Below are 14113 nucleotides of genomic sequence, written 5' to 3' on the forward strand. Positions count from 1 at the left end.
TCAACCTCTCACATGTTTAAGCTTGCTGCGGGAGATTTCACTTGTCATGTTTGCATAGTAAGCTAACGATTAATAAGACGATGTCAGAGGAATTGGTGCACAAATTATCATCACTCACAGATCAGTGCTGTCGCTCTCTATACACAGTTCGCACGATTGCAAAGTGAAAGCAAAAAAACAAGCGCAAATTCAAACGCGACTTCAATATGTCACATATTGACAGTGGCTCACCGATGCCAATGACATAATTACCCAGCTACATTTCTGAAAGAATGCAAAAGCATTGACATATATTTTTCCTACAATAGCCCGACGGGCAGGGAAGAGATAGATTTTGGTAGCCCGACTGAAAAAATCGCTAGCTCCAGGACGTCGGGCTAGCGATATTGCGAGCCCTGTATCTGATTGAGGAATCACTCATCTTTGGAAAAGAGAGTTTATTACAGAGAAATGGCTCTTTCCAAAATAAAAGCTATACTATCCGCTTCTTCTGGGCTATATTCTCAGCAGCATAAGGAGAATCATGTGCTAACAGCTGTCTAAATGACTCGGCTAAAGTTAGTAGCATGCTTGCTTTTTTTTGTCTGCTTCCACTTGTCTTTGCACTAGGATGATGTCGGCGTAAATGTGCAGTCATATTCGTCGTGTTCCCACTAGTGCTTTCAGGTTAATCTCGTTGAAATGACCTTAACGCCACAACACGGCAAATCTCCGTTAACGAGCTACCGCCGATCGCTCCGTGCATGGGGCTAGACGGCCAACACGTTAACGAGCTAACTGCGCTAGCACACTAGTTCACACCAATGTAATTGAGCATTGCATGGCACATCCAACATACTGTTTTACTTTAGTCCATGACTCGCTTACCTTCAGGGTCATACGTCACATGAAAACCAAAATAATTCCAAACGCCAGAACTGAATGAGGGTGGGGGAGGTGCCCTGCGCTCTTCCTTCTGACTATGCTGTCTGTGTTGAGCGCTCAGTGGATCTGCGCTGGACAGTGCAGCCTAGGCGGAGTAGTCGAACACAGATTCACTGAGTGCTCAACACAGACAGCATCGTCAGAAGGAAAATTGATAAAATAAATTACAAATGTTGTATTGTTCGATACATATGCGTACCGAACCGAAAGCACTGTATCGAACGGTTCAATATCGATACGAATATCGTTGCACCCCTAATATATAGAGCTTGACCAGAGCCAGTCCGATCTCTGAACATGGATAGACAAGGCCAAGCAAACTGACAAGGGGAAGTTCTTCCTCAAGGAAGAGGAGGAAGAAGAAGAAGAAGAGGAGGACTGAGAATGTGTGGTGGAGGAATAGGGGGAAGAGGCCGAGGTGCGCGAAGACACTGTGCTGTCCCGAATGAAATTCGGGCCACAATTATAGACCATGTCATAAACCATGGCCTCACAATGGCAGAGGCAGGTCGTCGAGTGCAGCCTAATGTGCCTCGCTCTACAGTGTCCTCCATCATCCAAACCTTTCTCAGGGAAAACAGGTATGTACTCTATTTAATCTATGATGGAATTATATGTTGTATAGGACAGGGCACTATGCGTGAGGCAAAAAATGTATAACTTACTGTAGAGATTTTGTGTGCATCTGCCTACAGTAGTAGGTCTATACTAGCAGGTGGAGAGGACTAGTGGAATGTTTTGATACTAAATATGACAAGAAATATATTGAACAAATTACTGTAAACTATGGAATTACATAATTTATACAGTTTAGAGTAGTATTCCAGTCACTGTGCAATGTTGCATTAGGATTGTGGTGAAGTTACTGTGAGTAAAACAATAATACAATTACACTGATAACTTACTGTATTCTGTTCTTTGTGTAGGATTGGACGACAACCTCGCGTGGGTGGCAGAGGAAAACTTCTCATTGAACAACAGGAAAGAGAGATTTGTAACATGGTGATGGCAAATGATGCCATCACATTGAGGCATATCCGTGATGCCATCCTTCAGGACAATCATATATTCCAGAACATAAACACAATAAGCATCTCCACAATAGACTGGGTTTTGAAGAAGCATCAGATGACAATGAAACAAATCTACAGGGTACCATTTGAGAGGAACTCTGACAGAGTAAAGGAGCTGCGCTACCAGTATGTAAATGTAAGTCAGTTACATACTGGTCAGTTACATTACAGGTACATACTGTACCTGTAATCACAGTAAGCAGTAGTTCACTTATTTGGTTTCAATACCTCCTTTACCTGATTTCAGAATCAGTATTTGCTTCATCTGACTTCAACAATTTCAACAGAAAACTGCAGTTTACTGTATGATACAATTCTCATTACAATCCTTATTTTGTTGTCCCCCAATCAAATCTATCTAATACTGTAGGTTTTACTGTAACATCTCAGTAAGTCATCAGTATTTCCCACTCCCCTTTCTATCAAATACCCCTGCAGTACTTCCTCATAGGCCTATCACTAGTTTAGAACCACTGGAGTAGTAGCCTGTAGTATATTGAACCTGTGGGGGAGAGCATGTAATTGTCTAACTGTAGTATATGACTCTTCTGTATGACTGATTTTATGTTCTTTACTCTATTTTAGAGAATAATGTCATTGGAAGGACATGAGACCCCTTACATCCTGGTGTTCGTGGATGAAGCAGGCTTCAACCTGGCCAAGGGCCGAAAACGTGGCCGTAATATTATTGGCCACCGGGCCACAGTGGATGTCCCAGGTCAGCGAGGGGGCAATATAACTATGTGTGCTGCCATTTCTGAGAATGGTGTGGCCACTCACATCCCCAGTCTTGGCCCATACAACACACACAAGCTCCTCATCTTCTTGGATCGCCTATATACCAATTTTATCCCTGAAAATGAGAGAGGTCTCATAGGGCCTCACCTACCCATTTATGTAATTGTGTGGGACAATGTCAATTTCCACCATAGGGGCTGGTTTGCAACGCATCCCATGATGGTCATGGGGTTCCTACCACTTTACTCTTCTTTCCTCAATCCGACAGAGGAGTTTTTCTCTGCTTGGAGGTGGAGAGTGTATGAGCATCATGCTCAGGATCAGCCGTCCCTGCTCCATGCTATGGCCACAGCGTGTGACGACATTACAGGAGATCAATGCAGGGGATGGTTGCGGCATGCACGCCGTTTTTTTTCCTCGTTGCATCGCAAGAGAAAGTATCCGCTGTGATGTGGACGAGAATCTGTGGCCAGATGGACAACAGCGTGTAAATAATCAGGAGGGTGAAGACAGTGGACAAGAGCAGGAGAATGAGTACAGCGACCACTGAATAAGTCCTTGTTTTTTGATTTTGTGTTCATACAATTTACTACTGTAATGTACATTTTCTTTTTACATATGTATGAAACTTTCTTTGCCTGTGAATAAAAAATGGTTATAATTTCCTTGGTAGTGAGAGTGCAATCTGTGATGTCAAACCTTGGAGGCTACTTTTTTCTGTTGTATATTGTTGGTCCTCTGCCATAGTGACAAAACATCTAAACATTTTGTATGGCAGTACTCACACAATGCCAAAGGGACGATGCATTTTGGGGGCACTGACTATTCAGATTAGAAAGAAATGTAGTTTTGACACATGAGTGAACTGTTTTAGGAGAGATATGAGCTTTTGCAGGTGGACCATGTTGTTGTGATCAACCATCCAGGTTTATTTTGACAAAAGCACCAAGAATGATGAGAATGTCCGATCTGTGTCGAGAAATGAGCCAAAACTATTGAGAAGGATCTTTGCCATTTTGGAGACACTGACTGTTTAAATGAGAAAGGGATTTAGATTGAAGCCTGAGTGAACAGTTTTGGAAGAGATATGAGCTTTTGCAGGTGAGCTATAGTGTTGTGCTAAACTGTAAGAGTGTTTTGCCAAATGATCTTAGAGTTTTGAGAATGTAATTTCTGTTTCAAGAAATGAGCCAAACCAATGGAGAAAAACTGTAATAGTGCTTGTAGTTTTGCATTTGTATGCTTATGTGCTTTTCAAACATGGGTTTGAACCATGTCTCGTAGTTTTCAGAATGATCTTGAAATAAGTGGAAAAGTAGAGAATGGCAGCAAATATTCCTACAATTGACCTTTGGACTAAACCAAGTTAGGCATGCTGAGGCCTACTAAGAGCATGACAATCTGCCTGCTTTGAGCTGATTGTTTTCTTACCTGGAGGGTAGATGTAGGAGCAGTTATGACAAACAATTATAATTTTTACTGGATGACCTTACCCGATGTTAACATGTTCTCATCTCTTCCACAAAATCCTGAATAAAATAGCAGAGAACTGTAATTACAAATTTCTACAACAGAAGTATTATGTAGACTCAAGTAAAAATCCAAGTGGCTTGTGCGACATATAATAAATCTGTTTTGTTTTTTTTCATATGCCGTGCGCAGTGATTACAGTCAGCCAAGTAACAATACCGATAGGCAAAGTAAAGGCTAATTACTGGTTGTGAAATGAAGGTGAAGTAGTGCTTGATAAGATCTGCAACAAAAAAGTACCACAGCCATTTTATAAACCCAAATATCTCAAAATTTTTAACTCCAGCGTTCTTAATCCATTTTGGTAATTATACCAATCCCAACCTTCTATACCGGAGTTTCAATAAATAATAAAGCAATAATGCAGCCACTTACATACTTCCAAGCTCATAAGCTATTTAAAGGAACCACCAGCACGTTCTGTGTAGATTAAAGCTGCATTATTTATGAATCTGAAGCAAGTCACATATGAGGCGGTCATTTGAGCACCTACTGGTGAAATTGCTGCTTTTCAAGCTTTTTAACTTCCTAAAATTTTCCAATGAAATGGTAATAAGCGATGGATATTATATTGCCTATAAATACACATACAGTACTGTGCAAACGTTTTAGGCAGGTGAGAAAAATGCTGTAAACAAAGAATGCTTTCAAAAATGGAAGTGTTAATCACTTATTTTCATCAATCAACAAAATGCAGTGAATGAACAAAAGCAAAGTCTTAATCAAATCAATATTTGGTGTGTCCATCCTTTGCCTTCAAAACAGCATCAGTTCTTAGGTACACTTGCACACAGTTTTTGAAGGAACTCCACTGGTAGATTGTTTCAAACAAGAACCAATCACAGATCTTCTGTGGATGTAGGCTTCCTCACATCCTTCTGTCTCTTCATGTAATCCCGGACAGACACGATGATGTTGAGATCAGGGCTCACTTCCAGTACTTCTTGTTCTTCTTTACGCTAAAGATAGTTGTTAATGACATTGGCTGTATGTTTGGGGTCATTGTCCTGCTGCAGAATACATCTAGGGCCAATAAACAATCATTTATATTTCTGAAAGCATTCTTTGTTTACAGCATTTTTTCACACCTGCCTAAAATGTATATGAATATGTAGAATATGCATGCAGGGAGAAGATTTTTGGTACTGGATGTTTTTGGCCAGTCAAATTAGAGCAAACTTTGGTTACAGGGTTAATTTAGCTATAAAGTCAAAAGATATGCCCATTTTATAACATAGTGAATATTGGTTTATTTGAAACAGGACCAATAAACTGACCAGCCTAAAATGTCTGATAAAAACATCTTAATTCAAATGTATTGATATATTCAAGTGCAAGAAAATATATATGCTGCTTAGTGCATTATTGTACATATAATGTGTACATCCTTCTACTATGGAACGCCAGGACTGCCATAATGAATTAATTAAATACACCATTAAATAATTAAGAATTCGCTGAAGAGGAAGGAACACAGTAACTGATTCATCATAGCATTTCCCCAATTTACCAAAAAGATCAGGATAGAAAGAAGAGAGCAGACATAAAATTCAAACTTAGGTTTCCAGGCATTTCATTATTGTGCATGAAGGCAGGCAGATGTGGATGCTGTTAACATTTACAGAGTCCGTCTCAACATAACTAATCAGTGTGTAATTGGGGGAATCCACGCGGAAAAGCAGCAGATCACTGACATCAGAAGACTAATTAAATGGTAAATCTTACAAAGGTCAACAGTGTGTTGGCTAAGGATGAAGAGAGTAGCCACCATATGGCTAAAGATGCCCTCAAGAAGTGTGTCTTCACTGCTCTTTTAATCTTTTGAGCTAATTGTGCCCCCCCTGCACCCCCAGTCTTCTCGTGATTGTGGCCAGTGCTCAGGCAGACAAAATGTGGTCAAACTCTAATCTACTTAACTGCTTGGCACTTTGTTTTTCCAATTATGGTTAGGCCTTGTTATTGTAGTGCTGAAACCCGCTGACATCAGCATTTATTTGGCTTTCTAAGCAAATTTTCTACTCAGAGTTTAACAGACGTGAAACAGTTTTTACAGCGTAAAATAAACAGATACAACCAACAATTTATGAAAGAATCATTTATCCAATGAATACACAGAAACAGTGTGAGGATACTGATCCGATCACTTTTGCTGAGCGTTGTAATGAGTTATTATTTAGCTATTCAGCCCACAACAGTTCACTCTCACTGCTCTCACAGTGTAAGTTTTACTAAAGAATCTCATTAAATTTACTGCTAACCAAGAAAGTGTCAGACTGGCTAATCAACACAGTGGAGCACCTGAAAGAGTACTTGAATGATTGTGAAGATTGGACTTGTATTCATGTTCAGACTTTGAGCAGAGAACACTATAGAAGAACAGCCCATTTTATACTTACCTTTCATTTAGGGAGATGTAAATGAATTGTAAGGTTGCAAATTTTGTAAGGTGCACTGTAAAATCTAATTAGTTCCCAGAACTCCAAAAAATTGAGGAAACTCGTTGCCTCAAAAAAATTGAGTAAAGCTTAGCTAAAAATGACTAAATTAGGACAACTTATTTATTTTGAGTACACTGTACAAGCTCATTTGTTCCCAGAACTCGAGAAAATTGGATCAAGTTTACTTAAGATGACCAAGTTAGGGCAACTTACTCATTTTGAGTACACTGTACAGCCTTGTTAGTTCCCAGAACTCAAAAAAAATTAAGGAAACTCGTTGCCTCAAAAAAACTAAGTAAAGCTTACTTAAGATGAATGTTAGGACAACTTATACATTGCAAGTCTGCAGTATTAAGAATAACTTGATATTTCTGACTGTACAATACTAATTGTTTACTTACTGACAAACATTTCAAGTTCAACTAAATGAAAAAACAATTTGTGGTAACCTGAATATGATTAAAAATAATTAACAACACTTTTTGTAATGATGTTAAAATCAGCCCAACTTTTATTTTCAAACACAACAAAGTATAACAGCCAACATACTGGACACTGTTCTGCTGAACAACAAACAATTAATATTGCCATCACTGTTATAATGTTATAATCTTAAGTCTCAGATGTAATTATTCTGAATAATAAGTTTAGGTCTACCACAAGTTTGTTTTGTACTTACTTATATAATCAAAATAAAATATTTATTGTTCTGTCACAAGTGCAATCTCTGATTTAAACAACACATTTGTTTTTCATTCCAACACAGGAGCTGGAATGTTGTAATGTTTTAAGGATGGCTTGTTTCCAGTCCAGGCATTACTGCCTGAATGACTATCATGGATCGAGGTGATCCAAATGTAGGTGCAGAAGAAAGTCTTTAACTTCCCTTAAATACAGTGGCAGTGGATGTGGGTTGGAGATGCAATGAGCTTGAACCGGCAGGCGACCATCTTCACTGACCACACCATCTGTGACCGAGGACTCATCTCTCCTGGTGTCCTGCAAGCAAACAATCATATTTTTTGGAACATGAACTTAATTGCTTTCTTAAAACATTTTTTTCTGCATTTGGTATAGAACAGACTCCAATTTAGACAATCTCAAGCTTCCTCCCAATCAAAGAGGTGACAGTGTCCCAATTGTCAGTCTGGATAGCCGTGACCACCACCCAACATACAATAATGTCATGAAAGCATCATTTTAAAAAGGGCTATGCAAACATGGCCAATAACTTTCATTCTAATGATGTGCAAAATGATTTGGGCACAAAACAAATTTTGTTGTTAGAAAACTTGCAGACTTCACTATATACAGTGTAGACCCTCTAAACTAAGTTTGGGGGATGTGATCTTTCAAGAAATGCAGACTGTTGTTGTTTGTTTACTTACACAGCATGTCTTGTAGAATTAACTGGAGTCACCAGCAACAGCATAGTGCAGTCATATCTCAAGTCTAATAACAGAAGACAGGAAAAGATCAGTAAAGAAACAACTTCCTCAAACCAAAGCACAAAAAAAAAAACAATAAGTAAAACAGGCTGATCTAAAGTATGATGAAAGTTCAGCCTGATTAATATAAATGTCACTGACAGTTGCTAATATATTGGAAAACCAAAATACTTACCACTGAGTTGATGTCTTTCTGTCCAACAACAGGAGTGCTGGTCCCGAGCCTCAAAGACAGTAAGAAGCAAGCAGAGGGAGAAAAAAAACAGAACATTTTTCAGAAACTGATTTGATCCTTAATGGCTGTGCAATCATTGTTACATAGAGTTTGCTTATGTTGTTAAATAAAGGCTAGATTTGACATTAATAGATGTCACAGATGTTCAAAAGCTGCCACAAAGCATGAAAAAAATGGACGTCTCTGAAAACTTCGGCGCATTTTTGCAAATATGTGATGTCTTGATAACTCGAGAAGATATTTGAACTTTACACAGCTACATTCGAGCCTGAAAATATCTTAAAAGTTTATTTTGTGACCCAGAAAAAGTAATACGTTTTTTAGCCACGCTCCTCTGCCATTGCCACGCTTACAAGTATGCACAGGCTCCGACAAATGCGATCCTCCTTTTCCCCAGACTACCCTTTCTGGGTCACAATATAACCTTTTAAGATATTTTTAGCCGAGAATGTAGCTGTGTAATGCTCAAATATCTACTTAATTTATCAAAATATCACATATTTGCAAAAGTACTTCCACGTTTTCGGAGAGCTCTGTTATCCACCAGCGCGATAGCTGACCGGGAGGTCAAGGCTTGATAACAGTCTGCGAGCACAACTAACTCCTGGCTTATTGTTTTCAAACCCCCTGCGGTCTTTTGCTACTCAGGTTAAACATGATATATATAATTAGTTAGTTAGTTAGTTAGTTAGTTAGTTAGTTAGTTAGGCTATGGATTGAAAATACCCCCCACACCCCACCCCTAAAGGCTGCACCTCCCGAAGAATTTTGTCTGGGCTCTTAACTCACTTTTTTATTTCAAACAATCAACAGAAAATTTCACCGACATAGTTTTATGTAAGGTTTTTAAGGCTGTGGTGTTAATTTTTAAGTAACATGAGCCCAGCGGCAGCAGCAACGCTAGGCTAACACTAACTAGCTAGCAAGATTGTAAACCTGGTGCTAAACTAAGAGAAGCCACAAAATCAGTTTGAATAAGAGTAAACATTTACTCACCAAGTCAGTGTATCAGGTAAAGATCCACAGCAATGACAATAATCTCTTGAGCTGACGCTTTTCCAGGTTTGCTCTAGTGATGTGCGATACCACTGATTTCCTTTCCGATCCGATACCAAGTACTATTCAGGGTGGTATCGACGATACTGATCCGACACCGATACTTTGTACAAAAACTTATTTTATTTATTGTATCTCAAATTATAGTGTCATAATGATTACAGAACATCAGATTATTTGTTCTTATCACTTAATAATGCAGAGTTCATCATAGGGCTGGGCGATATGACCCAAAATTCATATCTCGATATTTTTTACCTGGACGGCGATATAAGATATATATCTCGATATTTTTTTTAAAAGCCATAAAGTAAGAACAAAAAGAGAGTTCTTAGTCAAAGCTGTGTCCCAGATGTCACACAGGCACTTTTATTAACATAGAGCATAGATGTACATAAGATTTACTCAAAAATAAATTATGAGCATTTATTAAATAATAATGCTCCATAAATAAAAGAAAACAATGTTGTTTTTGTGCATAACAAAAAGCTCACAATTGTGCAGTCAAAATGTAAACTAAAAGACGCTGAGCATAGTAACAAAGACAGATTTCACAGCTGCTCTGTTCCCAACTTCTACTGTGTGACTGACAGCCTGGAGTTTGAAATCCTCTTGTAACCACGTCTCTTAACAGGTGCCATTTATAGTCCTTATACACAGTAGGGTAATATTACGTTGAAGCACAGTACGTATCACTCCGCAAAGGCTCCTCGGTAGCCGTAATGCTCTGACAATCCATCAAGCGGTGCAGCACCATAGCTTACCAAAGTTGTACTAAAACATTTTTGACTTTTGATTGCTGAGCGCTGTGTACCACATAAAATCGGTTCGCGGCCATCAAGCACAAACAGAATTCATACATAAGGCGCGCTGTCAACTTTTGAGAAAATGCAAGGATTTTAGGCTGTGCAGCGCCTCTGGGCTGCATGGCGTTAGTGTGGTTAGCTCGTTAGCGTGGTTAGCAAACTAACACGTTGACGGCGTCCAGCCCCACGCACGGCGATGTGCAGTAACTCGTTAACGGAGATTTGCCGTGTCCATCTTGTCGCTTCCTGCAGGTGAAGCGATGGGGGAGGAGGGGCGAGGCCGAGTAACGTTGCGTAAAGACAAAAGTGGACGAAAGAGAGGCAAACTTGCGGCTCCACAAGTATCCGATTGTACTAGCCGTGTCTGGGTCTAAACTCCGCTGCAGGTCCATATATCAAACGATCACTATGGCATTACTGAGAGTTGTCTGTCTAAAGTCTTTCATCTTTAATAAAATGATCAGCGTTCTGCTCTACCAGGTGTAACAATTGAGTTTAACATCCAGGCATCCATGAAAACGGAATTTATGACATTTAACGTAATTAGAAGTTAGCAGGGAGTTAGCTCGCTAGCTTCTATCTAAATACAATATAGCATGTCCTGACTGCGGGGTTTTGGAAACAAATTAAAATGTACAGCTCTGTTATGACTTCCAGCATAAATGAAGACAGAAAACTAAACAGCAGTGACGTTTGTAGGGTTACTGAAGTTGGGCTAGCTGGTATATAATGATGTGCTACGTGACCGCTAGCGACACAGCTATGTTAGCATAATATAAACAAGCTAACTTTTTTTCCACTCGATAAAAGTTAACGTGAGTGTTCTCGGTGGTCAGGAACAAATGTAATCGCATGGCAGGATTTCTCCCAATTTTCCACCCGGACAACAAAATTGAAAAACCATATCGCAGAATTCATAGCGCGGCCCAGCCAATTCCAGTTTCCAACAATGACGGCAGCTACTTAGTTTTAATATTACTCTTATTTGTCTTTCTGGGTCGCAAAAGAACTTTTAACATATTTTCAGGTGAGAATGTAGCTGTGTAAACTTCAAACATCTGAGCCGACCGACACATCGTTTTCAAACCCCCGCGGTCTTTCACTGCTCGCGTTAAACATGATATATAAGTCACTTTGCTAACTTAAAAATGTTATTGTTAGGCTTTTTCAGTGTTTTATTTGTTCTTGAGTAAATTGGTTTGGCTGAGATTAAAGTTATTAGATTAGATTAAATTAAATGTAACTTTATTAATCCCTCGGGAGGGTTCCTCCGGGGTTTTCACACAGCTGAATAAACGTCAAACAGAAAACTAATTAAACAAAGTGTGAGACGGTAGAGAGTTTACGCCAGCGCCCGGTTATATTTTAGATAGCAAGGAGCAGACGGCAGAGTCTCACTCCACCGAGGGAGCTCGTGATGTACTACCCGGCTTTCTTTAGACCGCGGTCGGGCCGGGTCCTCAGGTGGAACCAGCCTCTGAATTTGGACACGGGGGTGTCCAAATTCAGAGGCTGGTTCCAGGCCAGCCAATAATAACGGTGACATTTCGCGTATTTTATCCGATAAATAAACACTGTAAAATGTATTTATCCCCCCCCCCCCAAACAGCCCTTTTGAATGTCTCCCTAATTCTGAGGTCTCAAGGTTGGCAATTATGGCCACAACACCTCACTTTTTTTGCCACATGTAGGATCGATCCGCACATCACTAGTTTGCTCAACATATTCCATAACAAATGCTGGCGCCATGAACATGCGGACTGATCCGAGAGGGAGGAGGACGGTAGTCACGTGGCATTTTCAAAACACATCTTTCATCCTTCCGCCCTGAGAAGCAAAACTTCCAGCTTACTTAGTTTTTCTAAGTTAAGACAACTCAAATAAATTGAGTTTATCAGCATTTTGCATATAAAGTACTGGTAACTTATTTAAATCGAGTTCTAATAACAAATTGATAAAAAATGAGTTCAGCCTATTTCATATTTTGAATTAAACACAATATTACATTTTACAGTGTGCTTTGTGATAACATTTATTTAAAAATTGTTTTCATAGCTTGTTTTTAGTTAAATAAAATATAGCTAATGGCAAGTTTTCAGAAATACAGAGGTCATGTGTAAAATTCTTCAACACACCCCACTGAATGCATATTTATTAATTCATCTGAAATATGTGTTAACTTGTTTATTGAAAAATTTAAATGCATTGTTAGGTTGTTAAATTTCACAAACTTACAGAAACAAACTCAAGAAAAGGATCCTTAGTGTCATCCATGACCCTGTTTAAGTCCTCAGAAAGCGAATCCATAGATCTCCAGAGTGTTTCTGTGTGTCTATTTTAGCAGTTATTTTCTATTCAGCTCAGTCCCAGTAAGAAGCCTTTTGTCAGAGAGCTCAAAAAACACACCATACGTGATTTTCTCTGTAATAAAAAGCAGACAGTTGGCTATTAGCTAGTTAAGAGTGTGTAATATATTGGAGCTTAAGACACCAGAGCTGAAATGCAAACAAACATTGGACTTAGATTTATCATTCTGCCAAAACAGACCACGAATGAACACTGTGAATTTTGCTGGCATATGCAGGATGCTGTTTTCTAAAGCGATTATGTCAGATGGTGTAAAACAAAATTAATTAAAGCGTTCATACGTCCAATCTAAGAGCAGTCGTTAGCGCAGTTATTCACACACGTTACAAGCGCAGAACAAAAAGCAAACAAACAGTGAATGAGTACAGATGCCACTGCGCAGATGTCAGAGACCCAGCAGCTTGTGTCCCCTCCAGATTTGCATCTTTCACTTGAACCGCTCAACTGTTCAAAGAGACAAATGATGAAAATGAGCGGGGAGGCACGAGGGCATTGAAGCGTCAAGGGATGACGATGATGATGGCACTAACAGATAGAAGTATTGTTTGACACCTGTTCTGAATTTTACATTTGAAACTTTCCAGCAACCTTCCATCTCTTATCTCTAGTTTGATGTAAAAATCATGTTAGCAAAGAATATTTTATAGTTTGCTTTTCTTGGTTTTGAGTCCTTTCGCACCTTAATCATAAAATAATGTAGAAAGCTTTTCTCTTAGCCATAAACTTACTGGTATTTTGGTAAAACAAGAACCCAGTCTTATTTAAATATGACAAGAAAGTTGCTTGTTTCATATTTCCTACCTCAGTTTTGCACGCTTCTCCTCACCTCCTCACCAGATCCAATCTCATACCTGCTCCGGCTAATAAACTGCCGCTTATGTAAATGCCACATGTATGATAATTCTAGCTTCTCAATAATAAATGGGAAAACCTCATGAATGAGCCAAATTAGTGCTGACCATCACATCAGCCCCCCCAAAACTCCATCATTCTCTCTGTGACCTTTCTCTCCTGGCAACCTGAGGAAGTGGATGATCTCCAGTTTGACAAAAAAAGGGGTAGAAATGGGAGTTAATAGGCAGCTCCTCTGCAAACACTGGGAGTCTTTATGAATAGGAGGCAATCACACAGATCAAATATACAGCAAGGGGAAATGGGTCTGGAATTCAGGAGGCAAAAAAAAAAAAGAAAAGAAAAGAAAAGAAAAGGAGGGGAAATACAAATTGAAGATGCTGGTAAATATAATAATGTGTGCCTCATGTAATTGTCCGTTTAAATGCAGATACTGAAGAGGAGTGTTGACTGATGTAGACAGAGGAGACACAAGGAGGAGTGCCTGGATGGGGACTGGTCTACAGTTACAAGACTTCTAGCACAGAGCTGGAGATTTTGTTGTCATTGCTGATTCTTTTTTGTTTGTTTGCTTGTTTGTTTGTTTGTTTGTTTGTTTGTTTGTTTGTTTGCAGACTTCATGACGATCCATGTCTGAGCAGCACCA

At 39.2% G+C, this 14113-nt stretch overlaps 1 long non-coding RNA gene across 1 annotated transcript; it reads right to left on the reverse strand.

Annotated features, from left to right (window-relative positions):
* Nucleotides 1-7416: 7416 nt before the first annotated feature.
* On the reverse strand, nt 7417-9456 carry LOC308398643. The gene is made up of 3 exons (XR_013971990.1): nt 9383-9456; nt 8327-8375; nt 7417-7702 (listed from the first exon to the last, which is right to left on the reverse strand). It is a non-coding gene; the product is annotated as an uncharacterized lncRNA (long non-coding RNA).
* Nucleotides 9457-14113: the final 4657 nt, after the last annotated feature.

This window comes from Rhamphochromis sp. 'chilingali' (assembly GCF_963969265.1).
Source record: "Rhamphochromis sp. 'chilingali' genome assembly, chromosome: 6".
NCBI lineage: Eukaryota > Metazoa > Chordata > Actinopteri > Cichliformes > Cichlidae > Rhamphochromis > Rhamphochromis sp. 'chilingali'.